Source organism: Lissotriton vulgaris, chromosome 3_1, assembly GCF_964263255.1.
Source record: "Lissotriton vulgaris chromosome 3_1, aLisVul1.2, whole genome shotgun sequence".
In the NCBI taxonomy this organism is placed as follows: Eukaryota; Metazoa; Chordata; class Amphibia; order Caudata; family Salamandridae; genus Lissotriton; species Lissotriton vulgaris.
This window is the reverse complement of record NC_141689.1, coordinates 614,429,206-614,455,939: the sequence shown is the minus strand read 5'-3', so window position 1 is coordinate 614,455,939 and position 26,734 is coordinate 614,429,206.

The following is a 26,734-nucleotide window of genomic DNA, read 5'->3' as shown; positions in this document are numbered from 1 at the left end:
TCCCAAACCCAATAATCAAGCTCTCTTTATATCTTTTTGGGGTGTAGGATAGACAAGATTGCTAACTATTTCCATTTTCCATTTTATTTCATTTGTATCGCGCATAAATCACCCGAAGGTCTCAGAGTGCTGGCAGGCAGAAAGGATCCTTATGACCAACTGATCCAGGAGGTAGGAGGGCTCAGCTGGCTAGAAGAGCCAGGTTTTTAGTTGTTTTCGGAATTTCATGTGATCGGGCTCTAACCTCAACTGAATGGGGAGGGAGTTCCATGCTTCTGGGGCAGTTTTACTGAAAGCTCTATCTCCGTTTCTGACTGTTCGAACTCTGGGTACGGAGAGAAGGGCTTTGCTGGAAGAGCGTAACGTCCTGCTTGGGACGTGGGCCTTGAGCTTATGTTCGAGATAGACAGGTCCATGGCCATTTACAGCCTTATGGACTAGGCAGCTGAGTTTGAACTTTATGCGTGTTTGTATGGGGAGCCAGTGCAGAGTCCTGAGGCAGGCTGCTGAGGGGGTACAATGGGGTAGATCTAGTACTAGCCTAGCAGCAGTGTTTTGGAGGACCTGCAGTCGATTTAGTAGTGTTAAGTTGATGGCTGAAAAAAGGGCATTTCCATAGTCCATCCTGTTAACAATGAGTCCCTGGACCAGGGGCATGCGTGCTGAGAGTGGGATCCATTTAAAGATCTTCCTCAGACTTCGCATCTGGCCATAGCTATTTCCAACTGTTTTCCTGATATGTTCAGACATGGTCAGCTTATCGTCTAATGTTACTCCAAGATTCCTGACAAAGGGCTTGGGGGCTGGGCAGGGACCGAGGGAGACTGGCCACCAGTCTGATGACCAAATTTGGTCGGCTTTGCCAAAAAGCATGACCTCAGTCTTTCCAGCGTTCATCATAAGGTAGTTTCTGGTCATCGATTCTTGTATACTGATCATACAGTTTTTGAACCTACTTTTTATGTCATCAGGGTTTTGGTTGATAGTGACGAGGATTTGGGTATCGTCAGCATAGGATACGGTTCCAAAACCATGTTCTCTGATGATCTTCGCCAGGGGGAAACATAAATATTAAAAAGGGTCGGGCTCAAAATGGATCCCTGTGGGACACCTTTATCATTTTCGTAGAAAATGGAAGTGTGGAAGCCTAATTGGACCCTGGACCGTCTGTTACCAAGGTAGCTTGATAGCCATTGGAGTGCGGCGCCTTCGACACCAACCTCAGCAAGACACTCTAACAGAACACAATGCGAGATGGTGTTGAAGGCCGCAGACAGGTCTAGCAGGATCAGTATGGCTGACTTTTTTGAGTCCAAAGACAGTCTTATGTTGTCCACGACCTCCCACAGGGCCGTTTCAGTGCTGTGGAACGCCCTGAAGCCGGATTGAGATGGATCGAGGAGTTTGTTGGACTCCAGGTGGGGGATGAGCTGTTTGTTAATTAAAGCCTCCATAACTTTCCCAAAGAGTGGTAAAAGGGAAATGGGTCGGTAGTTTACAAGTTGATCCGGGTCAGCCGTAGGTTTCTTTAGAATAGGCCTGATTACTGCTTCCTTCCAGTGATCAGGGACAACACAGTGCTGTAGTGATTGATTGAAAATGTTGGTTAAGATGGGGATCAGAACTGGGGAGATTTTAGATATAACTTGCGGGGAGGCAGGATCTCCCGGTGCTCCAGATTTCATTTTCAACAAGATTTGGTTCACCTCTTTTTCTGACAAGGATGAAAACTGTTTTAGCGTGGCAGAGTGAATGTTGGGGATGTTTTGCCTATTGACGTAAGGGGTGGTGGTTTCATTTTTTGGCGTTGACTGAGGGAAGTGTTTATGAATTTCATTAACTTTCTCATGAAAGTAGGAGGCTACAGATTCCACCCAGTCCTTAGTATCGGGGGCGCCTGCTGTGTTCCTGGTGGAGTAGTGAACTCCTTAACAATGTTAAAGAGTTCTCTTTGTGAGTTGGTTGCTAGAGTAATCCTGTTGCCTCGGCAATGTCCTTCATATACTGCTGATGTGCAGTTTTACATATTTCCCTGTCTTGGGCACTTTTTGGGTGTTGCCATTTCCGTTCTGCCATCCTGGTAGAGTATTTTGTTTGCTTCAACTCTGGCGTGAACCAGGGTGAATTGTTTTTCGGAGGTTTGGATTCACGCATGGGTGCTATGTCATCTAATGCAAGAGTGATAGCCGATTCAAGTTTCATGGCAGCTAGGCTAGGGTTAGTGCATTGGGAAATGGTAGGAGGGGAAAAATTTGCGGCAAAGGCAGACATGGTGATTTTGTTCTATGGTCTGCTTTTTTCCAGCTTGGCCGAACGATTTGCCGGGTCTGAGAACCATTTATAGCAAATTTTATGATAAAATGGTCTGTCCAGAAGACTGGATCGGTCTGTATAATCGTTACCTTAGGAGAGTTGGTGCATACAAGGTCGAGTATGGCCGGCTACGTGAGTTGGACCTGTAGGAAGTAGACATAATTGTAAAGCCTCCAAGCTGGTAGTTAGCTCTATAGTGTAAGGGTCAGTGGTTTGTTCCAGATGGTAATTAACATCTCCTAGGAGAAGGAAGTTTTCCGTAGCAAGGGCATAGGGCGCTATCGCTTCCACTAATTTCTCAGAGAAATGAGCCTTGGATCCAGGGGGTCTATAAATGATGGCTATCTTCCATGATTCTTTATTGTTTACAGTCATAATGGCAATGAACATCTCACCCCAGCATTCGAGGTAAGAGTCATTTATATAGACTTTTATAGATGACTTATGGATGACTACAGTGAGTGCTGAGCAGAATGCATGTTATGTGTGGCATGCTAAGAGTACAGGTATGTGAATCTCAGGTTGGGGAGGTTGGCCTCCTACAGACCAGGATATAGTAAGAACAAGAAGCCATACCTGCATGCATCTAGTGGGAGGGATATCACCACACATCCACTGATCATTTTAAGGGGAGTGGGGTATCCATCAGAACTCCAGTTCTTACAGTAGACTTGAGCCCCAAAATAATGCAATGCCAAAGTAATCCTACCCTTAGTGTGAGCATCGCTCGAAAAAGAGTTAAGGTCCCGCAAGGGAGGGATCGGGAAAGATATTGTACAGGTTAGTAATCACTGCAAAACAATCCCAAAAAGGAGCAATGTTGGTAGTACATGAGAAATGTACTAGGTATGAAGGTGCATATTTATGAAGATTTTGCAACGCCCTTGACCGCACCAGGGCGTACAAGGACAACGCAAAACCTAAGTCGTATTTTTCTAGCTATATAAGGTCACCTTGAGCGACCCTGCATCACTTGATAAATCCAGTGTAATGCAATGCAGTGCAAATCGCTGTGTTGCGTTACTCTGCCCAGGGAGGCGTTTCATGGGTGCAGTGTGGGTGTTCCCTCGCATCCAACCATGGATTTTGGCACATTCCCAGATTTACCAATAATGGTAAATCTGGAAATGCGTCAAAATGCTACGCCTTCCCTGGGGAGGTGTAACAAGGAGAACTATGTTTATTTCTCCTTGGTTATTCCTCTTTCTGTGTGTGCTGCATTCCACAGCACACACAGAAAGAGGAAAATCACTTGGGGATTGTCTTTGTGCATGAAGGTAGGCCTTCCTGCACAAAAGCAATCCTGGTTACAACGCAAGCTCCCTTGCACAATGGTGCAAGGGTGCCTGTGTTGGCGCTAGACAGCACATTCTGCCCCAGTGCTGGGAAATGGCAGGAATGCCTGTATATTGTTAAGTACTGGGCATTCCTGCCCTTTCCCTATTATGCAGCGCAGCATGGAGACTTGCTGTGCTGCGTGATTTCTTCATAAATATGTCCCCAGTGTTTCTAGTAATACCTCCGTAGTGTTCGTTGTTCATGAGGTAGCATCTCTATGGCAATTCACACGGGCCTCATTTATGAGACTCTTTGCGCCTCCCGAACATCACTTTTTGTGACGTTCCGAGATGCAGAAAGTCTGTGTGATATTTATCAGACAGCACTAAGCCACTTTTTAGGCCTTAATTCTGCTTGATAAATATCAGTCCCTTTAGCACAGTGTTCTGCGTTAAGGGGGCGTGCAATGGGTGTTGCTGTGGGCGTTCCCAGCAACATCCATAGCCTTTTGTCACTGCACAAGATTTACGAGAAATCGTAAATCTGGGGCAGCGCCAAAAGCTTACGCCGCCCCAGGGGAGGCGTAAGGGAGGCACAGCGAGGAGAAATATCTTTATTTCTCCTCATTTTCCCTTTTTCTATGTGTGCTGCATTCTGCAGCACACATAGAAAGAGGAAAAACCTCTTGTGATTATTTTTGTACTGAAAGGTTTCCCTTCCTGTACAAAAACAATCATCTCCGCAACGCAGGCAGCCTTGCACCATGGCGCATAGGTGCCTACGCTGGCTCACAGCAGCCCATTGTGCACCGGCGCAGGGGGAAAAGAGAGGAATGCGCTGTATCTTATACATACGGTGCATTCCTGCCCTTTTCTTTTGCCGTAGGGCAGCGAAGCAGGAAGGCCTGCTACAGGGGCGACCTTAGGCAAAACCTCATAAATGAGGCCCAAAGTTTGTGTATGGTTGAGCACCGAGTACTAGAAGAAGGTGTAAATATGAAGCTACTGTTCAATTTTCAGAGTACACTCGAAACTGTTGGCCTAGTAATCAAACTTTCCAGTGGTGACAATTAGAGAAGAAACTTCCCATTACAGTGTTGTCCTGTGTGAGGTATACCCCACACTGTAGGGTGTTGCGCTCAGTTTGATCTGTGAGGGATTCTTTGTTTCTTACACCAATTCAAAGGAAGGGAATAGACTTCAAATGATCCCTGTGAGGGAGTTAAAGCTCTTTGTCCGCATATACATACCTGCGCCGAGGCAGTCTGCACTGCTGCTGCATGGTTGAGGAGAGAGCCACTGAGCGACACTCGTGCTACTTTCGAGACCGTGAGAGATACCACAGACGAGGAGCTGATAAGGGCGGAGCTGGAGAGAGAAGCTCGCTAGGGAACAGCAGCCTGCCATTGTCAGAATCCACTTTTGGCCTTGGCCAGTCATCCCCTGCTCTCCAGAGGAGCACAGATGTGCCATGGTTGACAAGTCAAAAGCATTCTCTGATCTCCTTCCAATGAGAGGCCGAGATGGGGCCAGGCTCGCTCCTCGGGAGTGGACACACCGCGCTGCTGTCCACGTGCCTGTGGCGCTGCTGCTTTCGCAAGAGCACGTGGGCCTTATCGATCGCTCGCTGTCACCACAGCCCCTTGCGCCACGGGCCAGTTCTGTTTGGTTTAACGTAATCTTCTTTTTATTGTGCCTCTTCCGACTTAGCCACGTGGATCCTTTGTTTGCAATGTTAAAATGTCATTTGGTTTTATCTCAGTAGTGATAGTATTGAATATTAGTATTTGGCTTCAATGAAAGTTGTAAGTCTTTTTTTTAAGCTAAAAGTTGATGCTTGTGCTGCTCAGAGGTCAGGGAGTGGATGGGCTCACACTGGTCAAAGCTCATAGCAGCAAATGAGGATTGTGGGGCATCCTTCGAATCTGTAGATTACAAAACTACTAATGCAGATCGTGAGGGTTCATGCCCTGACCCCGTTCTCATATTATAAAACCTGAGCTGAACTCTGGCTCGTATCTGAAAAAAGAAAACCTCTGGGGCAGATTTACCCATATTTAACACAACTCAATTCAGCAAGACAACTTACTGTGCTGCGTTGTCTGAAAGGGAGAGAGCAGCACTTGTGGCTGCCTAGCGCCAATGCAGGTACCCTTGCACCATGGTGCAAAGGTGCCTGCATTAAGAGCAGCGTTGTGTTCTTTTGCAGGGACACCTTCCTGCACAAAAATAATCCTAAAAGGCATTTTTCTCACTGTATGTGTGCAGCTAAATGCAGCACTCATACAAAGAGGAAGTAACAAGGAGAAATAAAGACATCTGAGGCACATTATTTTGGAGGAATCTCAGGTTTATAGACTCTTGGAAATGTGTGATTGTGTCAAACACCATGGGTGGATGAGTGGGATCGCCCACATTCCACCCATGGGTGCGCTGCCTTGAATTAGTTTGGATTTACTAAACCAAACTGATCCACGTAAGGTGACTTTGTATGGCTTAGTAAATCCTCGTCAAGGGCTTGCAGCGCCTTGCATGATGTAAGAACAACACAAGCCCTTAGAAAATCTGCCTCACGGTCTCTGCTACCATTGGGTCAAGCATAGAGTGTGGCTCCTCTGTAATGGCAGGAAAGTGATGTCCCCCCTGCTATAAAAGGAAAAATAAAATGGTAACAAAAGCATTTTATTATCATTTTATTTTTTCGTAACAGCTGACAATGGAAGTTTTCAGCGGGGCGGAGCCAGGCAATCCTGTTGGAGAGGCATGGCACGGGGAGGAGTGGTGAGTACTTTTAAGTGAGCATATGTGTTTGGTCAGCCGTCCTAGGCTGGCCAAAAACACATGCGCACTTATGTTTCTCCAACGAGGCTCTGTCGCAAAGCCAGGTTTGAAAAACACCCCAGGCTTCAATGCAGTGTCTGAGTAGCAAATCAAGCCTCTTAGACCAATCCCAGTGCTACTCTCATGCTGGGAATACTATTCACAGAATGAGAGAAGCTCTGGGACTTTCCATCTAGGAGTCTGCGCAGTTGGAGTCCAGGATCGGAGGAGAGAAGGATGGACGGCGGCAGGTAAGGGTGATTTTAAAAATATTTAGTTATGCATTTATTTTTAGCTGTATTCCCCTCTGGCCCACCACTAAGCAAAAATAGAAGCCACCCCTGGACTATTGGAAAAATACGTGGGGAAATCCAATATACTGTTGGAGGCTTGGGCTAAATCAACAGTGTCAAGTAAAGGTGCCTACAAGGGATTTTGTTTAGATGAGACAATTCTTTTCCACAGACTCCACAGATTCAATATGACTAAAATCTGCAAACCTGTATGAGTTATTCATAAATATAGGCATTAAATGCACAAAAATTTTAGTCAAGAACAACAAACACGGGTATATCTTTAGAAAAATATATTATCTTTGTAGCTTTCAAAGTTCATAAGGTACATTCAACATTCAGGTTGATTATAAATGCAAACAAATGAAACAAGGTACATCTCCTTACAACTTATATTCCATGAGCAAAATCCTCTCCTAATAAAATCTAAGAGTGACTAATATTTACACTGAATAATACAGTCACTAAATGTATATCAATACATGAGAAGTTGGATGATCAAGTCGACGTTTCGGTATTTTATTGTATCAATCCTTAAGACCATCTTCAGGACAACATAAACTGTATTTTCGCAATGACCCTTCCAAAAACTGGTCATCGTTCAGACCTTGACAGTGTTGCATAGACTTCTGACACTGGTTTTCCTAATAGTATTCTGGCTTCTTCAATTTTCAAAACAGTGAAATCTAAGTCTTCACGTAGTGTCTGTTCGAAGGTGAGTCTTTGTAATATTCAGGGAATTTGGTCTTCGGTCAATTTCATGTATGTAACTGGCGCGCAACGGATAGCGATTCTCTCAGTGAAGCTTCCACTGGCTCCTTTTTGGTTGGTGCTCTTGATACATCACTTCCATTTTTCACTCAGGAGCACCGGCCAACTACAGTTTCCTTTCACTATAGGTGCTTTTATGTTCCTTTGGGACCTACTTTTTTTACTTCCTGTTCATCGAGCAACGAGGAAAGCAGTCCTAAAGTACACAATAAATGCTGGCGTTTCAGGCTTGTTCTAATATATGTTTTTTAAATTAAGTTTACTGCTTGTTATATGTTTTTTTTATTATAAAGGGTGGCACACCGCACTTGATCTTCAGCAATCGTGGCCGCGTGCATTTCTTTTGTTTTGCACTGCTCACTCAACTGTATTTTTTACTAATATATGTTTCTGAAACAAGCACTGCATGCCGCACTTCATCTTCAATATTAGCAGCTATGCACCTTTCTTTTCTTTAGCAGACTTCAATATCTGGTAGTGTGCCCCCTACAGGGCATGTTCAGCCCGACAGACAGCTGAATGAACTTGTGTTGCCTGCCACAGCAATGATTCCAAGAGTGGAAGAGGAAGTGGAGAGCGAGCAACAGGGACAGAGACGGCTGCTTTCTGGTGCTGGAGTAACGCTTCCCTTGGCGCAGTGGTCCAGGCTGTGGGCAGGATGCCCGAGGATGTTTCAGCTTCTGCTCCTACTCTTCGTTTTTCATTGTGTGGTCGAGGTGCATGGGTTCAGGGTGAGTGGCGACATGTCTCTATACTAATAAGGCACTCTTGCTGGTCCTAAAGTTAACACTCCAAAACTCCACACCATAGCCCATGCACCTATTCCTGTATCGCCTCTGCTGTCCCTTCTGTCCCCCTCGTCTTTCTACATTCTCCTGTATGCTCCTTTCTCCTCCTTCTTGTTCCTTCGCTCTCTCTCAAATTCTCCTTCACGCATCTAAACTCCTCTTCCTGCCCATTGGCCTGCTCTCCCTGCTGCATCTGCCCAATTCTCACCTCTCCACCCATCTCTCTCTGAATCCCATCTTCTTCACCCTTATCTCTGCTCCGTCATTCTTCCCTGTTGTTCCTATAATCCACCATGCCCTCCCCTGCTTTTCTGATTCGCCCTTCCCTTCACTAATAATCTGCTCCTACTGTTTTCTTTTCTTCAGTCTCCTGTCACTTGCTTCCTCATTGCTGCTAAGGCTGCTTTCCTGCCTCCACTCTCGAAGGCCCTATACATTATAAAATTCACAGACTTCTTCTTATTTATGTATTTTGGCGAAAAATGTAGGTGTATTTTTTCTCTGTGGTCATTGTTTACACAAACGATATCTCAGAGACAGTACTCCTAGAGAAAACATCTACATTCTATTTCCAGCTTTCATTAACATGGTAAATCTGCAAGTAGTGTAACTCACACTAAACGGTCATGTTTGGCTTGGCCCGGTTATTTCATGTTAGCAGCCTAATTATGATCTTTTGACGCACAGAACAAGTCCGGTAACATTCTCAATTTTACAGATATAAACAACAACGCCTCCCTCTCTTCCCCCAGGGCTGGATTTGTAATTAGAGAAATATATGGCATTATAGCCATAGTGAAGGCGAAACCATCAAATCTTTGCTTAACTAGGAAAACAAGAGATCACTGTGCCAGCCAATGATCTGCAAGCTGAGCTTTAAACGTAATCCAGCTGACTGGGAATTCGGAGGTTTGGAATTATCCAGCGTGAAACAGAATTGCAGTGTACAGGCTGTATACAATGGTACACAAGAGATAAATACAGGAGTGGTGAAAGATTATCTAGTCCTCTAGACAGTGCCGTAGCTGCTTCTCTGGACGCAGTGATTCTTCATTCTAAGTCCTTTAAGTAGTGCTGCAGCTGCTTCTTTGGTCCTAGTAGTAATTCCTCATTCCAAGTCCCCTAGGTAGTGCTGCAGCTGCTTCCCTGGTCCCAGTAGTAATTCCTCATTTCAAGTCCCCTAGGTGATGCTGCAGCTGCTTCCTGGGCCCAGTAGTAATTCCTCATTCCAAGTCCCCTAGGTAGTGCTGCAGCTGCTTCACTGGTCCCAGTAGTAATTCATCATTCTTAGTCCCCTAGATAGTGCTGCAGCTGCTTCTCTGGTCCCAGTAGTAATTCCTCATTCTAAGTCCCCTAGGTAGTGCTGCAGCTGCTTCTCTGGTCCTAGTAGTAATTGCTCATTCTAAGTCCCCTAGGTAGTGCTGCAGCTGCTTCTCTGGTCCCAGTAGTAATTCCTCATTCTAAATCCCCTAGGTAGTGCTGCAGCTGCTTCTCTGGTCCCAGTAGTAAATCCTCACTCTAAGTCCTCTAGTTAGTGCTGCAGCGGTGTCTCTGTTCCCAATGGTAATTCCCCATTCTTAGTCCTCTAGACAGTGCTGCACCTGCATCTCTGTTCATACATCCACTACACTCCAAACCAAAACACATAGGTAAACATATTGTAATTTACAACACCAATAGCTCTAACTCTGACAAATGTGAAACCAGTTGCATTGCAAATGCTTGTATAAAAAAGTTTTTTATGAGCAGTCCCTGGGGCAGACTTCCACCAAGTCATGGGTGGCATTCGCTATTCCATGCTGTGCATCTCTGGGTAGGGCTCTCCCGTCCTTCGGTTACTGCGGTCGCTCTTCTTTTCTACTGTCTCTGTTGGAACTTTTACAGTTCAAGACAGTTCTCTCTAGCTGGCTTTATAAATGTTTCATACTCCACTCGCCAGCACTCTAACTCTGCTCCAACGCTCTTCATTTGCTTGCTTAAATTTACTTATGTGAAACCGGCCCAAATTCCACTTGTTAGCATAAAAGAAAAGCAGCCGTCTGTGATTCATACTAACCTTTATTTGCATCCTAGCAACTTATATCAAGTGCTAAATAAGTCATAACTTGGCATCTACAAAATGCCATAATTTGTCGTAGACTACTGCATGTTTTTTCGGAAATCTCGAACCTTTGTGACATATTTGAACTTACAATCAAAACAAGGGAAGATGTATTTAGCCAAGGATTTCTCTTTCTCCTATAATGTCACGGATATCACGATACTCTCCTCAATGTCCCATAGACCGCGGCTACCTGCGTCATTTGTTGGTTTTTTCTGAACAATTTCCACCTAATATTCTATACAAAAGCGTCAAGGTCTTTACCAACAGAAAATCCACGTCCGCAAAAGCCCTACACATCCCATTCATTGTGTCCTTTTATCACACCTGCCTTCACTCCACTGCCCCCCTGTGGAATAAAGGATCACATTAAAAATCTTCTCTACCATACATGAAGCTGATTTGAACAAATGACCCGACCATCTCCGAAAACTGGTCCACATATCATTCAAGTTGCAATCTTGTGTGCATCGGACCAGCACCAGCCGATTAAACATTTTGGGCCATATGTAACAAGCCTTTTTCCCGTTTGTGAATGGGAAAAAGCCTTTTGGGATGTATCATCCCAAGAGGTCATCGAAAAATAGAGAATCGCAAAATTTGCGATTCTCTATTTTGCGAATACAATTAAGGAATTGCAAATTGCCATTCCTTAAATGCAATTCTGGAAGCCCCAGAAATGTGCTATTTGGCCTTAAGGAATCCCAAATTACCACCAACTTCAAGTTGGTGGTAATCTGCAATTTTCTAGCACTTTTTTGCTTTTCTCAAAGTGCCATATGGCGCACATACATGCCCTTAGAGCATGTATGTGCGCAACATGTGCACACATGCATATTTCAGGGGTGCAACAGGGTGTCCTTTTGGCAAACTTGCACCCTTGAAATTGCATTTGCAAATTGTGATTACCTATTTGGTAATTACAAATGAATGAATGAATGAATGATTGAATGAATGAATGGGAAGGTATTCCTTAATTGCGATTTACAATTTGCGAGTCGCAATTAAGGAATATGTAGGATTCACCATTTTCTTTTGCAAATCCTACATATATTGCACTTTGCGATTCTCAAATTGTGAATCGCTGAAAATCGCAATTTGAGAATCGCAAAACTTTTTTTTGATACATAAGCCCCTAAAACCTTCAAACAAGTAAAGCATACAGGCAGGCCTCAAGATATTCTGGGTCTGAAACTATGGAATGCATTACAACCCATCCTAAGAGCAGAGATAAATCACCTCCTGTTCCGAAAACCCCTAAGGACTGACCCCTTCAGACAATAGTTCATCTGATCACATATGTTGACAAGTGCTGCCGTAGTATAATATCGAACAGGGATGAATTACCTCGCATTTCATTAGATTCCACCACATACTTTCTTGAATCTAGACTCTTAAGTGCTCTAGAAAACTCCTGCATAATTGCCTCACATACTTCACCACTACATATAGTCCCTGTGTTGTTTAAAGAAAGCTGTCTCCCTGGTTCCAGGTAAGTGGCATTCCCTCCGCCTTGAAGCAGATCAAGCAAGAAAAGCATGACCTGATACTTAATGCTTACACCTAATTTTAGAAATGAAAAGACAGGCATCTAGAAACTTGAAAACACCTGAAGATTTTAATATCCCACCTTGGCACCAACACTATTTAATCTACAACTGAACGCATATAACACACTGGCAATTATTGCAAAGTAACTATTGGGGACATCACAATGCCGGTGGGACAGCCACAGACAGGCCGTGAGAGTCCCAGTGACAGACAGCCCTTCGGGCCGATCAACGCATTAAGATGCAGATGGTCGAACCATTGTATGCCTGGGGATTGACGGCCGCCTCTGACAGAATCTACTGATCCTTACGGGGTAGCAGTCGGAATCGGAATCCTGACGGCAGTGCTGCTCAGACATTGCAGCCAGGATTACGATGTCCATTTCCCACAGCCTTTTCTTGGCAGTCCCACAGCCATGAAAGGTTTGTTGGAAAGGAACTTTGGGGGCCCAAAGCAGGACCCCCTTGGGCCACTAATAAGTAACCCTGGGCGGGCAACTTCGCTACGCCCATGAAGTGGGCGTAGTGTTGCCTACTTCACCCTTTGCAAAGTAGGCGAAGCAGGCAACACTACGCCCACTCCTTGGGCGTAGCGAAGTTGCCCGCCACCCGCCCTCCCGAACATACCTAATTTAATTAAATGGGCACAAAAAAAGAAAAATACACTTACCTTGTCCGCGGCGTCCCGGGGCTCCCTCTGCTTGTTCACGGTTTCTCGTGAGAAATGCGCATGCGCGGCCACCCGCGCATGCGCATTGGTTAGTAGATGGCGGCGTGAATGAGCAGAGGGAGTCCCGGGACGCCGCGGACAAGGTAAGTGCATTTTATTTATTTTTCTTTGCCCATTTAATTCTATTAGGTATGTAGGGGAGGGGGGGCATGCGGCGCGTAGTGGGGCTACGTGAAGTGCGCAGGTGGGCGTAGTTTCTCGCCCACTTTGCATAGCTTCGCGTAACCCCACTGAGCACACTACGCCCAGGGTTACTAATAAGTGGCCAGGAGGGCACATGTGGTGCCCCCCAAACATAGATGCACCATGTGCCAGGCACACATGGTGCACGGCACTCAGTGCACGGATGTTTGAAAAAATGGCTATTTCTACTGCTGGTTGTGCTGCAGCCCTTTTCACTTCATGACTGAGTCGGGCCTGAAGGATACAGTACTGACCCCTTACAGGACTTGCACTTATTGCTGAGTGCAGTTCAGAAGTGACCACAACAAGCAGTTTTTGTTTCACTTTCACTGCTGTGAATCACACCTATTGCTAGGCCTGAGGGCATGGTTAGCTTTAGGGCAGTGCCACCGATGCCGCCGCACTGGGCGCTGATCTAGAGTGGGGCACTGTGCTTAGCAAGAGCACGATTTAAAAGTACCTGCTGCAGACACTGTTAGAGATAGATGTCTACGGTTCAAGAACTTTGATCTGGATTGCGCTGCCTCTTGACAGTTCAATATCTGCCACTAGATTTTTTTTAGGAGATTTGTTAGAGGTTGGGAACCTTTCTGGATAGGCTCGTTCATAATCTGGGTGAATGCTATGTTAATGTTGATAAAATCGATGCCAATGTTAATAATGATACATTTGTACATAAGAACTCAATCGCATCACACTTATCAAATTCGCCCTTTATGAACTCTTCATCAACCCGACCCTAGAAATATGTGGTCAGGTAGGCTCGATGACCTAGGCCTGAGGTTCCTGATTGACAGGTCACAGGTGGGATGGCATGTAGCCGGCAGACAAATGTTTGAACAGGGCACTTAGATCCATCCCCTAGATAAGTGCAGTGACACCAAATGGTCCAGGGAGATTGGCCTCGATAAAGCGCCCATGGCCAGAGAGGTGCATGCATTCCCAAAACACCATATAAAGTTTGGAACACAGCCAAACAGGACACAGCACACACATTACCTGCAGTGACCAAAACTTCCTCCTTCAAACATCCTAAAAGAGTATCCTCGGCTCTATGGTACACTCCAGAGCTTAAAGCCCTGCGCCAAGAGCGCAAGAGAACGGAACGCTCCTGGAGGAAAGACAAATCGAAAACAAACAAAGATGTTTATTCTACCTCTCTCTTAATTTATAAAACTGCCATCCGAAAAACTAAAAGCGCTTTCTTCCAGGAAAGAATAGAGAAAGCAGTATGCTCCAGCAAGGAATCCTACGCCATCTTAAAAGAACTTCTGAAAACCCCAGAACCTGGACCGAGACACCCCACAGACCCCAAAGCTGACCAGATAAAATGCCAACAATTGGCGGATTTTTTTCATGAAAAAATTCAAAAAATTCTCGATTCAATTCCCCCCGCGATTCCGTGCGAGGAAAACGATCTCCCGCACTCCCTAACACCCAGTTGTCTCTCCTCTTGGGGTCAAGTTACGACCGAAGAAGTTGGAAACACGTTAAAATCCATAAAAAGCAGCTCTCCCAGGGATTCCGCCCGCTTCGAATCCTTAAGGAGGTAGCTCCCACGATTATTCCCCCCTTGACTCATCTGATCAACGCCTCATTCCAACAGGGAGTTGTACCCCCGAGCTGGAAGGCGGCAGTCGTGAAAGCTCTACTAAAGAAACCCTCCCTCGATCCCGAAAACCTGGCTAACTATAGGCCCATTTCCCTACTCCCAGGAATCAGCAAGATTGCTGAAAAACTGGTTAATAAAAAACTCTCCCAGTTCCTGGAGGTCAACAACAAACTAAAAAGTTCCCAGACGGGCTTTCGTCCAGGGCAGGGCACGGACATCGCCCTCCTGGCAGCGGTAGAGGAGGCCAGATCGCTATTGGACGGAGGAGGATCAGTGGCAGTGATCCTCCTTGACCTAAGTGCGGCCTTCGATACCGTCAACCACCAACTTCTCATTAAAAGACTCAAGAGAGTTGGTGTAGAGGGCTCCGCCCTAGCCTGGCTTTCATCCTTTCTGGCTCAACGGACCTATCAGATCTGAGAGAATAACACCTGCTCCTCCGAAACTCCCCTCCAATGTGGCGTGCCTCAGGGCTCCTCCCTGAGCCCCACATTATTTAATATCTATATGTCCACATTGGAGGAGGTCATCATCCCGTTCGGAGTGAGCGTCGTCAGCTACGCCGACGATACACAACTAGTTGTATCACTATCTCACCCCAGACAACAACCAGCAGACTTATTTAACTGCCTTGCGCAGGTCCAATGCTGAATGAACACCTCAGCCCTAAAATTAAATGGTTCGAAAACGGAGGTTCTGCTCCTCGGCCCGAAAGGACTCACACTCTCCCCGAACATCTGGCCAGCCTGTCTGGGCCCCCCCCCCCTGAACCTAAAGAAGAAGTAAAAAGTCTGGGTGTGTGGCTCGACACCGACCTCTCGTTTACCGTGCAGGCAAAGAAAGTAGCCGGGACTTGCTTCGGGCTCCTGAAATCGTTAAGGAAAGTCCTGCCCCTCTTGCCCACCAACTCCCAAAAGCTGCTAGTTCAAGGCCTAATACTCTCGAGGCTTGATTATAGCAATGTGATCTACCTGGGGGCCCCCGAAGCGACGCTGAACAAGCTTCAGAGAATTCAGAACACTGCGGCCCGGATTCTCACAAAGACCCCTGCCAGAGCTTCGGCCAACCCGGCCCTAAAACTCCTCCACTGGCTTCCCATAAGGGAGCGGGTCAAATTCAAGGCCCTGTGTCTAGCTCACAAACTACTACAAAATCAAGGCCCCCCTGTCCTTAGGAAACTCATCACATCCTACAAATCCTCAAGACCCCTCCGCTCGGACACGGAAAACTTCATCGCTATCCCCAGATTCAAGAAAGCCCGCTCAGGAGGAAGACGTTTCTCAGTCCATACTGCACGTCTCTGGAACTCACTCCCCCGCGACCTGCGACTCGAACCACAATACCTCCGCTTCAGGAAGCGGCTCAAAACTCACCTTTTTCCGCAATGAACCATGCTTGTCCGTAACCCTGATCTTCTGTGCCCTCCTTCCCCCCCTCTTTTTCTCCCTCTTTTTCTCCCTTGTCCCACTGAACTTAGGAGATAGGATCTTTTAGCGCTGGGATACCTCCGGGTGACTACGCACTCTACAAAATAAATAATAATAATAATAATAATAATCATGTGCCCCTTATGCTGGACATCAGGACACGTTACCCCCGGCCCACATTGTGTCCACACAAGGTTGAGGCCCACCTGCATTTGTTAGCAGGGGCCTTATTTATGACTCCATAGACAAGGATCAGTTTATTTTACTAAAAAAGGATGTACAGAAGTACTTTATGATACCAAAAGAAATGTATAAAACCCTATTCAGATCGATTGTACTTTGCAACAGTACTCAAACCCGCTTCTCCCAGCTGAAGTGTTTAATTAAACCAACTTTTCCTGTTTTGCCAAAGGCCTCTTGTCTTTGTTTTTTACAGTGAAATACATGCTCGAGCAACAGCTTTCATTTGTGCAATTAATTTCATATTCCCAAACCCTGGAAAAGTATGTTATTTCAATACCCCGGCTAGATGCCTTTGTTATGCCTATCTATTACGCCACTACTAAAGCAAATAAAGAGAAGGAATGACCTTCTCATGAGAGAGCAAAGAAAGATATACCGAATATGGAAGATGTGGCCTACTAGACAATAGCTGCTGATACTGAGATAGAAGAGTGAGGGGCCTCCCAATCAGACGAAAGTAGTAGACAAATCTGAATACCGCGAAAAGGTGGAACTGGTGCTTCATCTGCAATTTGAGAATTGGTAATAAGAAGAACAAGTTGCCTCGCAAGTGATTTGTTGTGTAGTTGTTTCAACTGTACAGTGATTTCCCAATCCATGACCTGCACTTTTATTGTGTCCTCCCTCTTTTACTAGTCAGTGCTTCCTTCCTCCCATTATGCTACAGTTTATGAGTCCTCATCAGTGGTGGCAGCCTTATACCTTCCTTTCTTTGCTCTTGTTGTTGTGGGAGAGACTTTGCCAGTACTTTCACTGTTTCCCATTAATGAATGGAATCTGTTAATATTCAAATCTTCCATCTGTGAATGTGTAAGCTATCAGACCTGTGTGCTGCTTCTGATGAGTAAACAACTTCTGCTGCCATATCCTCCTTGTGAATTTTTTAGCCCTTCTGGAGAATTAAAGGGATGGTGCCTGAAAGTCCAGTGTTATTTTCTTTCCCCCACATTTTCCCATGATGGGATTGAGTCGGCTAGGGATTAATTTAAATCCATAACTGCAGGAAAGTAAGATCCTTCTGCATGGTTACCCCTACTTTTTGCCTGATGTAGGCTGTATTTTGACTAGTCTGGCTGGGATCCTGCTAATCAGGACTGCAGTATATCTGCTTTATCCCTAAATTGTTGTGTTGAGTACTAGGCACATTCCAGATTGAATACTGGGGAACCCTTATCAGTCCTTAGTATATGGTACTAAGTTACCCAGGGTATAGGTACCCCAGAGGTCTCTCACGGGCTGAAGCATGCATTATACATTCCATGAAAGACCATGCAAAATGGAGCTACACGCCACCACTGCAGCCGGTGTAAGTTGGTGCTAGCACCACTTACTAAAGATATGGGTTTCCTATATCTAGGGTCACTGCACTTAAAACCTATAAGTCACCCCTAGAGCAGGCCTTTGCAATCCTGAAGGCAGGGTGATTGGTTCTAAGTTAAAAGGTGCCCCTGAATGAGCAGGACACCCCTGAAGCCTATGGAGTCCATTCTTCTGGGTTGTCAGAGAAGCAGCCACTTACTATATAGAGGGGCACCGCATAATTACAAAATGACCATCTCGAAAACGAATCCTATCATGTTTGGCATCAAACATGTTGGAATCATACCCCATACCGTTTGGAGGTATGATTCCAAACAAACATGTTGGAATCATAGCTTCATAGTAAACAGTAAGGGAGGTATGAGTCCAAGCACTGGAAGAGCCCTCCGTTAGACTCACTGTGTTCACGTGCCAACCTTCTAGACTCGGACAGCACAAAATAGTTGCTGCCGACTAGAGGCACATTTCTGCCCACCAGCTGCTGAGCCAAGCTCAAGCAGAGCAAAGTGGAACAAAAGGCATCCTGTCACAGGGAGTTGTGACCACCTCCGAGACAGGATTAAGCGTATTGGGACCGGATGGGTGTGATTGTCAGTGCCAGAAAACCTGCATGAGGGGCACACTTGGTGTCCCTGTGCATAGTCCAGTTTAAACCAGTACTTGGAACCATTGGCTCCCCTTCTGGCGCGAAACTGGACAAATGAAATGGAAGTAACTTCCCCCCTGTCCAGACCCTCCCTTGGGAGGGTCCTCTGAATCTTCCCAACCCTTTCCCTGGGGTACTTAAGGGCTTATCTGGGTTTAGGTCCCTAGATTCGTTGTGGAATAAGATTCAGATCAGACACCACTGCACTTCTACAGTCTGGGCACTCTGGACTTTGTTTGGGCCTAACTTTGTCTCCGTTCCAGTCTGCTGCATCCTCTGTGCCTGTGCATCTTATAGGAACCTTCCAAGGCCTTTGAAGCATGAAAGACCCCTGAAGAAATCTCCCTTGGAGTGCAGGAGTCACTCCCCTGCAGGCACCGCAACTAAGTCAACTGGTCTGCAGATCCTGAGCTCCTCCTGACTCCATGGGGTCTGCAACACAAAGTGGTGGTTTTCCACAGCTTCTGAGGCTTACTCTGACCTCTCACCAAGTTTGTGGCCAATATCTCTTGTGGGGGTTGCAAGAACTGAACTGCATCATCTGCATCATTTTGTGAGCTGCTTGAGGTCCTTTCGCAACTCCAGTGCCTCTGGCGTGTGGGTCCACTCGAGGGTCAAACTTGTTTATTTTGGGGTCCCCTGATTGCTGACGGCCTGCCCTGACTCCCCTGCCTTTGGTGAGTCCCCTGAAATTTGCTGGTCCCAACGTTGCTCCTTCTTTGATTCCTGCATGGCTTGCCTTTGCCAAGGTGTGTTGGTGCTCCCACTAGACACTGACCCTTCGAGGGGCCAACTCATGCATGGCACCTGGTCCTCCTCAGCATGGCCTGGTTCTCACAGCTGCAGAGTCAAGGTCAACACCATCCATCCTGTAACACCCAACTTCGGAGGGCATTCGTCTTCTAAGTCTCCTGCCCACCCCTGAGTGACATAGACTCTGTCCCCTCTGCTTGCAGATACCTCTCATCAAGAATCCATCCTTGGGTACCACCGGACACTTTCTCCTCTTCACCAGCAGCACTTTCCTGAAGTCCTCCTTTGGGTTCGACTGTGGTTTCCAACACCACTTCACACGTATGCACCTGGCTTCCCTGGTGTAGGTAACGTGAATACTAGGGTATCCACTGGTGGAGTGGCTCTTAAACCTTCTGTCTTCCGCTGGGTTTCTTGTATGGAGCATGCAGTCGTGTTTCCACACTGCACACACACTCAGTGGGGTCCTTATCTACTCACCTTGGGTGGTTCCTTGGGGTCCCTGCACTTCTATGTCCTCTCAATACTGTCTTGACTCGAGTTGTGATTCTTATACACTTTCTTAGTATATGGTTTGGTCCCCCCTGGGGCCACTGTGTATTTCATGCTATTTATTGTGTTTCTATGCTAACATATTGTGTGCATTGTGTTTATGCAGTGTTGGAGATATTGAAATCTATTAGAAAGTGTTATCTAATAAATACATATTTTTGTAACCGCTTGGTATGGTTAATTTTCAATACTATAAGATTGCATTCTGGTAAAACAAGCTGCTTTACACTCCTTCTGGACTAAGCCTGAAGGCTGCTCTCCACAGCTACCACTTGAGAGCTTTCTAAGGTTGCCTAAGACCTCTTAAATCACCATAAGGGACTGGAGTGGTGCAAGGTGCCCACTTACATGGGTGGACATCATATACCAGGACAGCTTCTCACAATAACTATGACACTCCATTGGTTGGCATTCTAATCCCCCATAACCCCAACTAGGTCATGACAGTCTGCGGGGCTCATTTGTGAACGTGGACTTCAATCGTAATTCATTCCCGGCTATGGCTCAAACCATTTCTAAGATACAGGAAGACTTTGAGCTTGCTAGACAGGAGTGAACCTTTTTATTAAACAAGATAATCAAATCAGGCATACTTATGAATTATTTTGAACCTGAAGAAACCAGTACTGTTACATTTCTAGGGTTCACCAACTACAGACACTTTATTGAAAACTTCTACAATGTAGTAATGCCAATCACTGAACTCATCTAGAAAATGCATCCTTTTAAGTAGTGAGAAAAGGAAGAACAGACATTCTAGATGCCAACGTCAATCTTTAAAGCTGCTCCAATCCTTTGACATCCTGGGCCTCATTTATGAGATTTTGCCTTATGGCAGTGCCATAGGCCTTCCTGCTACACTGCCCTATGGCAAAAGAAAAGGACAAGAATGCTCTCTATCTATCAGGTACAGTGCATTCCTGTCCTTTTCCAATTTGCCGGTGCAAGTGCACCATGGCCTCCCCTGCGCCAACACAGGCATCTTTGCACCATGGTGCAAGGGTGCCTGCGTTGCAGGGATGGTTATTTTGGTGCAGGAAGGTTTCCCATCCTACACAAAAATAATCATCCCTGCACCCAATCACAAGAGATCTTTTCATCTTTCTATGTGTGCTTCAGAGTACAGAGAGTTGTACAGAGTAGTGGCTTCTTCTATAGGAGGTGTTGGTAATCTATACTTAAAATGGTGTCTGACATTTATACGACTTGCATTTACCTATATTGTTCATTTTGGTTTGTTCTGGTTAGTTTCTTATTTTTGGTTTGTTCACGAGCAGTCACTCAGATCCATAATCACAAAATACATGTTTTTATCTATGCACCTCCTTTCAACTTGGCATAAAAACGTACAAGTTTTTGACATTTTCAGGCTGAGTGATTGACTTTGGTGCTGCACAAAGTTTCCCACTCTTTACATGTCATAGAAAACCTGACTATAATGATACTTGACACATGGAAGTGCACGTTCACTTTGTACTTGATTCTTACGTGACACTCTGATCTATGCACACATAGTATTTGATTACAGCATTGTGGAGAATCTTTAGTGTAGAATTTATTGTGGCATATTTACAAGCCCCCTGCCCTGCCATTATGTCACTTTTCCCATATTAATAGTGATGCACGGCGGCGCAAAGGACTTGTAAATCAGCCCCATAGTTTCTTATATAGAATGCTTACTAAAGTTTAAAGAAAAGCATTTGATGTTTAGTTTATAAAAACTGTCCGTGACTAGTTAAATATATTAATATGAATGATTTAGAATTAATCATTTGAAATGGATTAATCAAGTAACCAACATGTAGTAACAAATGTATAGGCTTCATTGCAACAAATAGATTTTGAATGATAACATTTTATACTGTAAGAATGAATATTAGTAATGTGTAGTTTATTCTAAACATCCTCTTTATGTTATTACTGAAACCTGATTTATGATTCTAAATCTGTGCTAATTTGTCTATGTACCTCATAGAGATATCGTTAGTAGGTTTGAACAATCCTTATATGTGTAGCATTCTAACATAGGTCAAATAATAAGAAATGTCCAAAGTATGCATTAATGTTACACGTATGTACTTTCAAATGTAGTGCTAGGGCATACCTATTGATGTGCAATTTGATTCTTCATATTATGCAAATGATGCAAGAACTGAAAGTACTAAAGAAATTATATTCATATATGTTTAAACGTGCACACGTATAGTCATTGTGCATCATTGAATTTAATGTCTTAGGTTAGCCTGCACTCAAAGGCCTGTATTTTGTTTCACAATTCACTGTGCTCTTGATGTTTGCTGGCTTGCTTTTCCTTATAGGCATTCCCATGCTTTGCTGGCTTAAAATAGACACATTTCTTGTAACAGCAATAGATACATGTCTGGGTAAGGAATTGGAATGCAAGCACATGGGAAACCTGTAGACAAATAATGGACTATTGTGCTTTAGACGATGTGCCCATGTCCAGTGTAAGATCTTTCAATACTGTTGCAGAGTGTGTACCATGTGAATCCATACAGAGATTGAAACAAATGCAAGGGATTTCTTTTGATGACGCAACCAAAGGGGAGTTTCCAACAGACTCCATCAATTATAATTTATCGTCGCTCTGGCTGAAGGAGGAGATGGCTTTGGACTTTCTTGCAGGCTATACGCTGAACTTCTTTGCTGAACCCCTTTTCTCCATATCCATAATCTTGCTTGGACTCCATCCTGAACAATTTCTTAATCCCCATTGCCTCTTGGGTGGACTCTTAAGACAGCCCCTTATGTCCTTTTACTTCCCCTAAAGTGTGGTTTAGACTGAAAGGGATTTCCAACCCATTGAAGACTCTTGATCAAACTTCCGTAATGATTTTGCTAGTGTTACTCATACTCTTGTGTCTTATCCCTATTATTTTCTATAGCGTTGCTTGATATCTGAACTCTGAGCATTCTTGTGCCCTGTTTGTTACTTTGACCATTTAAATTGCTAATATATAGAAAGGACCAATTGAAATTGTTTTTCTTCGGGCACTAAATATTAATGTTATTGTTTTGCATTGCAGACACAGATGTGCTGGTCTGCTTAATTTTTGTTTGCATACATTTCTTTAGGAGGCTTGGCCTCCCTGTTGCTATCTTACACCTATACAGTATGGTCTTAAGAGTGATTATTTGAATCTTATTTCTTACTTGTAATACACACCTTTGAACGTGGCTACCAATTCAGGTCCTCATTGTGTAGCTAGATGGTTGCACTATTAAATTAAAGTATACCACACACTCTCTCTCTCCTAAGTGTGCACAAACAAGATCTATCGGAGCACCAAGTGAGGAAGTAAGTAAGAGTTTACGATCTGGTAGTAGTGGAGGAAAGAAACCCCTCTGTACATGTAGGCCCAGAAACAAATCTAATGGATCTGCTGAACATAACAAAGGCCCCTCTTAAACTGGTCGTTGTTTGTAAAATTCAGACTCTAGAGGAGTACTGTATTGATTATGACACAAGCTCTTTTCAAGAGCTGAATGTGATATGCTGGTGACTGCAGTGTACAATCAGTGGATCAGTATGGGACATGGAGCGTTTCCAGATATTTCTTTTATTTAACCGCATGCGCGCTAGCGCAATTCCGCTCCTGTGCTGAGTTTTTTAAAACCGCACTTTACGTGACGAGCTGGGCTCGTCATCAGCGTGCGAGGAGGCTACGCCATGACGAGCCCAGCTCGTCATGAGCGTGGAAGGGGTTAACTCTTTCTAGCACCTGTAGTAGGCTTGTTGCTTTTTGTTAGAGGGACTGACACCTCAAGACTTTAAGAATTGATTTCATACACAACAGTGAAGCATCAGCAGCTACACCAATGGATGTATCATATAACCGTTGCTCTGGTGCAAAAAAGGTGGTAACTTGCAAAGTTTTTAATTACTTTTGTGAAACTGTATGCAGAAACAGCTTTTGATCCCAAACATACCACAGAAAGGTTTTTGCAGAGGGCAAGTTAGAGGAAATCGACTGTAAAACAAATTGTTAAAAATGTATAGCACAAGTATTGTTTGCTAATTATTGCACTTTGATATAGAAATGTTGCCAAAACAACTAAATATGATTCTATCTTTCTCCAAATTCTACACATTGGATGTTTGGAGAACATTTATTTTCTAAGTTTGTTATGTACATTTAACAAAACAGTTTTATTTCAGTTTGCACCATGTTTTAAACTGGGAAATAATTATGTTGTTTTGAGCAAAAGCTGTTTGCTACATTCTGTATCACACATGCAGCAAAAATGATTCAAATATATTTGCTCTTTTCATTTTGCACTATTACAAATTTGCTGTGATATGCCCTATAATGTTCACCTCATATTGTTTTATGAACCCCCAAGCTATTTCTCAGTGGAGTTGTAAGGGTGTTCAGCACTCTGTATAATGGCCTTATAATTCAAACATGTGCTCTTGGTTGGCTTCTAGGATAAAGTTGCATACTCAATAGACTAGGGGGGAAAATTGTGTTGTACTCCTTTTCATCAGCAAAGAAGTATCAGTTGCGAATAGTGAAAACTGTGCACATTACTGGACTGCAGCTTCCAGTCACAGAGGATGCAAGCCATGTGCATTTGTTGTAATTTATCCTTAAATTCATGTTTTTGCTTGAATTTTGATTTCATGTAAATAAATTTTGAAAATTCGGATTTTCCACACTTTCATTGTTTACTGTGCCCTGTGCATATGACATCAAGATCATCTATACAATCACATTTTATCACGCACAACAGCCTTGTCCTCCAATTTGGAGGCAATGCAAAATGATGGACTCCAACCGCCTTTACTGTGTTCTTTCCATCTTGCAGTTTTTTTAGTTGCTATTTGCAGGTATTTGACCTGACCGCCTTAGGGTGGTCTTCCCCGAAACGTTTTGCCTATTCTCCTCCATTTTGCTGAACCTATTTTGGTTGGCCTAAGACTCTAGGCACTTTACCACCACTAACCAGTGCTCAGGTGCTTGTCATCTCTCCCTAAAACATGTTAGATTGGCTTAAACCCAATTGGCATATGTCATTTACTTATACGTCCCTTGTAAATTGGTTCAACATGTACCCAGGCCCTGTAAATGAAATGCTACTAGTGGGCATGGAGCACGCATTGTGCCACTCATTTAAGTAACCCTTTAAACATGTCTCAGTCATGCCATTACAGCCAGTGTGTGTGGAGTTTTAAACTGCCATATCAAACTGGCAAAGTAAAACGCTCGCCAAGCCCAAACCTTCCTTTTTAGGGCTCGACCTCTGCCACTGCGCTTGCGCATTGCAGATGTCGAGACATAGTGGGGCTTAACGAGAGCTTAACCAAACATCCGATTTGATGCTGTGCCCGTGACAAAAGCGCGTGCACGCATCAAAGCCACCAGCCTCCCTCCCACAAGCTTCCCCCAGCGTGCGCTCTGGAATTTCTCCTCCCCTAATTATTCACTGCCCACGGCCCCCCGGCACATCAAAGACTGCTGCTCCCCTTGCGTCTCATCACCCTTACTCTCCCCTATTCTTCCCATCTTACCTCTACCCGCCCCCCCTCCCCACCACAGCAATGCCGAGGGCTTGTTTATGTTACAATCTCACAGAGAAACATGTTTTCATCACACTACTCATGCTGCATTTTTAAATTACTCAGTTTGAAGTGAGCAGAAATCTTTACTTTATTTATCCAGCTTGTATTTTCTTTTAAAACACTTGCTCCAACTCGAGCTTTACTTTCCGTTTTAACTTTCGCCTTGTATTTAAACACGGAAAAACTAGCATGAGAGTGTATATATAAACAGCCGGCATGAGCTTTCGCTGCATTTCAGAGCTCACGTTGGGCTTATCTTCAACATTTCCAGCTTATATTTGCTTTAGAAAACATTCATTTCTAAGCAGCCAGCACGAGATATTCCTTGTGCTTCAATCCTCGCGCCATGTTTACTTTCAAATGGAAGGCTGGAGCTCAGACTCGCACTTCGCTGCACCCAAGGTGTTTACATATGATTCAAAGCCTCGAGCTGCCCTTCACACTCCCTCCTTACGCTGTGTTTACCTTTGAACACTCCGTTTAAGCCAATTAACTCCCCGCTCCTCATAGATTGTTTATGAAGTAATGCTTTGAGAATTGTATATTTCTAAACCAACGAAGACAGTTCTTTGCATATGACAACTAAGTAGATATTTATGTCTTTTACTTTCCACTCGATAACTTTCACTGTATAACCACCTCACTTTCTGCCGGTTTGCTTAAACAGTTCTTCTCAATTTTTTAAAGTATAATTACTGTTCTTCCTGCCGCTTTTACTTAATGTATATCAGTCTTAATAGTAACACTTTATTTATGTTAATTGCACATAAGTCTTTACTTTATTATCCTGCTTGTGTTTTCTTTTAAAACACTTGCTCCTACTCGAGCTTTACTTTCCGTTTTAACTTTCGCATTGTATTTAAACACGGAAAAACCAGCATAAGAGTGTATATATAAACAGCCGGTACAAGCTTTCGCTGCATTTCAGAGCTCACGTTGTGCTTATCTTCAACATTTCCGGCTTATATTTGCTTTAGAAAACATTCATTTCTAAGCAGCCAGCACGAGATAGTCCTTGTGCTTCAATCCTCGCGCCGTGTTTACTTTCAAATGGAAGGCTCGAGCTCAGCTTCGCACTTTGCTGCACCCACGGTGTTTACATATGATTCAAAGCCTCGAGCTGCCCTTCACACTCCCTGCTTACGCTGTGTTTACCTTTGAACACTCCGTTTAAGCCAACATAGATTGTTTATAAAGTAATGCTTTAAGAATTGTATATTTCTAAACCAACGAAGACAGTTCTTTGCATAAGACAACTAAGTAGATATTTATGTCTTTTACTTTCCACTCAATAACTTTCACTGTATAACCACCTCACTTTCTGCCGGTTTGCTTAAACAGTTCTTCTCAATTTTTAAAAGTATAATTACTGCTCTTCCTGCCGCTTTTACTTAATGTATATCAGTCTTAAAAGTAACACTTTTTTATGTTAATTGCACATTCTCCATTGGATTGTATATCTTTAAGTTGAAATGTAAATTTCTTCACACTTTCTTTGCCTGCAGCTTTGATTTTAATTACTTGTTCTTGCCTTCTGCTCCCCTGATTGCCCTCGTTTTCTTGCCTTCTGCTTCCCTGAATGTACTCGTTTTTTCTTGACTTCGGCTTCACCACTCCATCCATCCATCCAGCCCCCCCACTCCATCCATCCAGCTCCCCCACTCCATCCATCCCCCCACTCCATCCATCCATCCCCCCCACTCCATCCATCCTTCCCCCCACTCCATCCATCCATCCCACTCCATTTATCCATCCATCCATCCCATTCCAT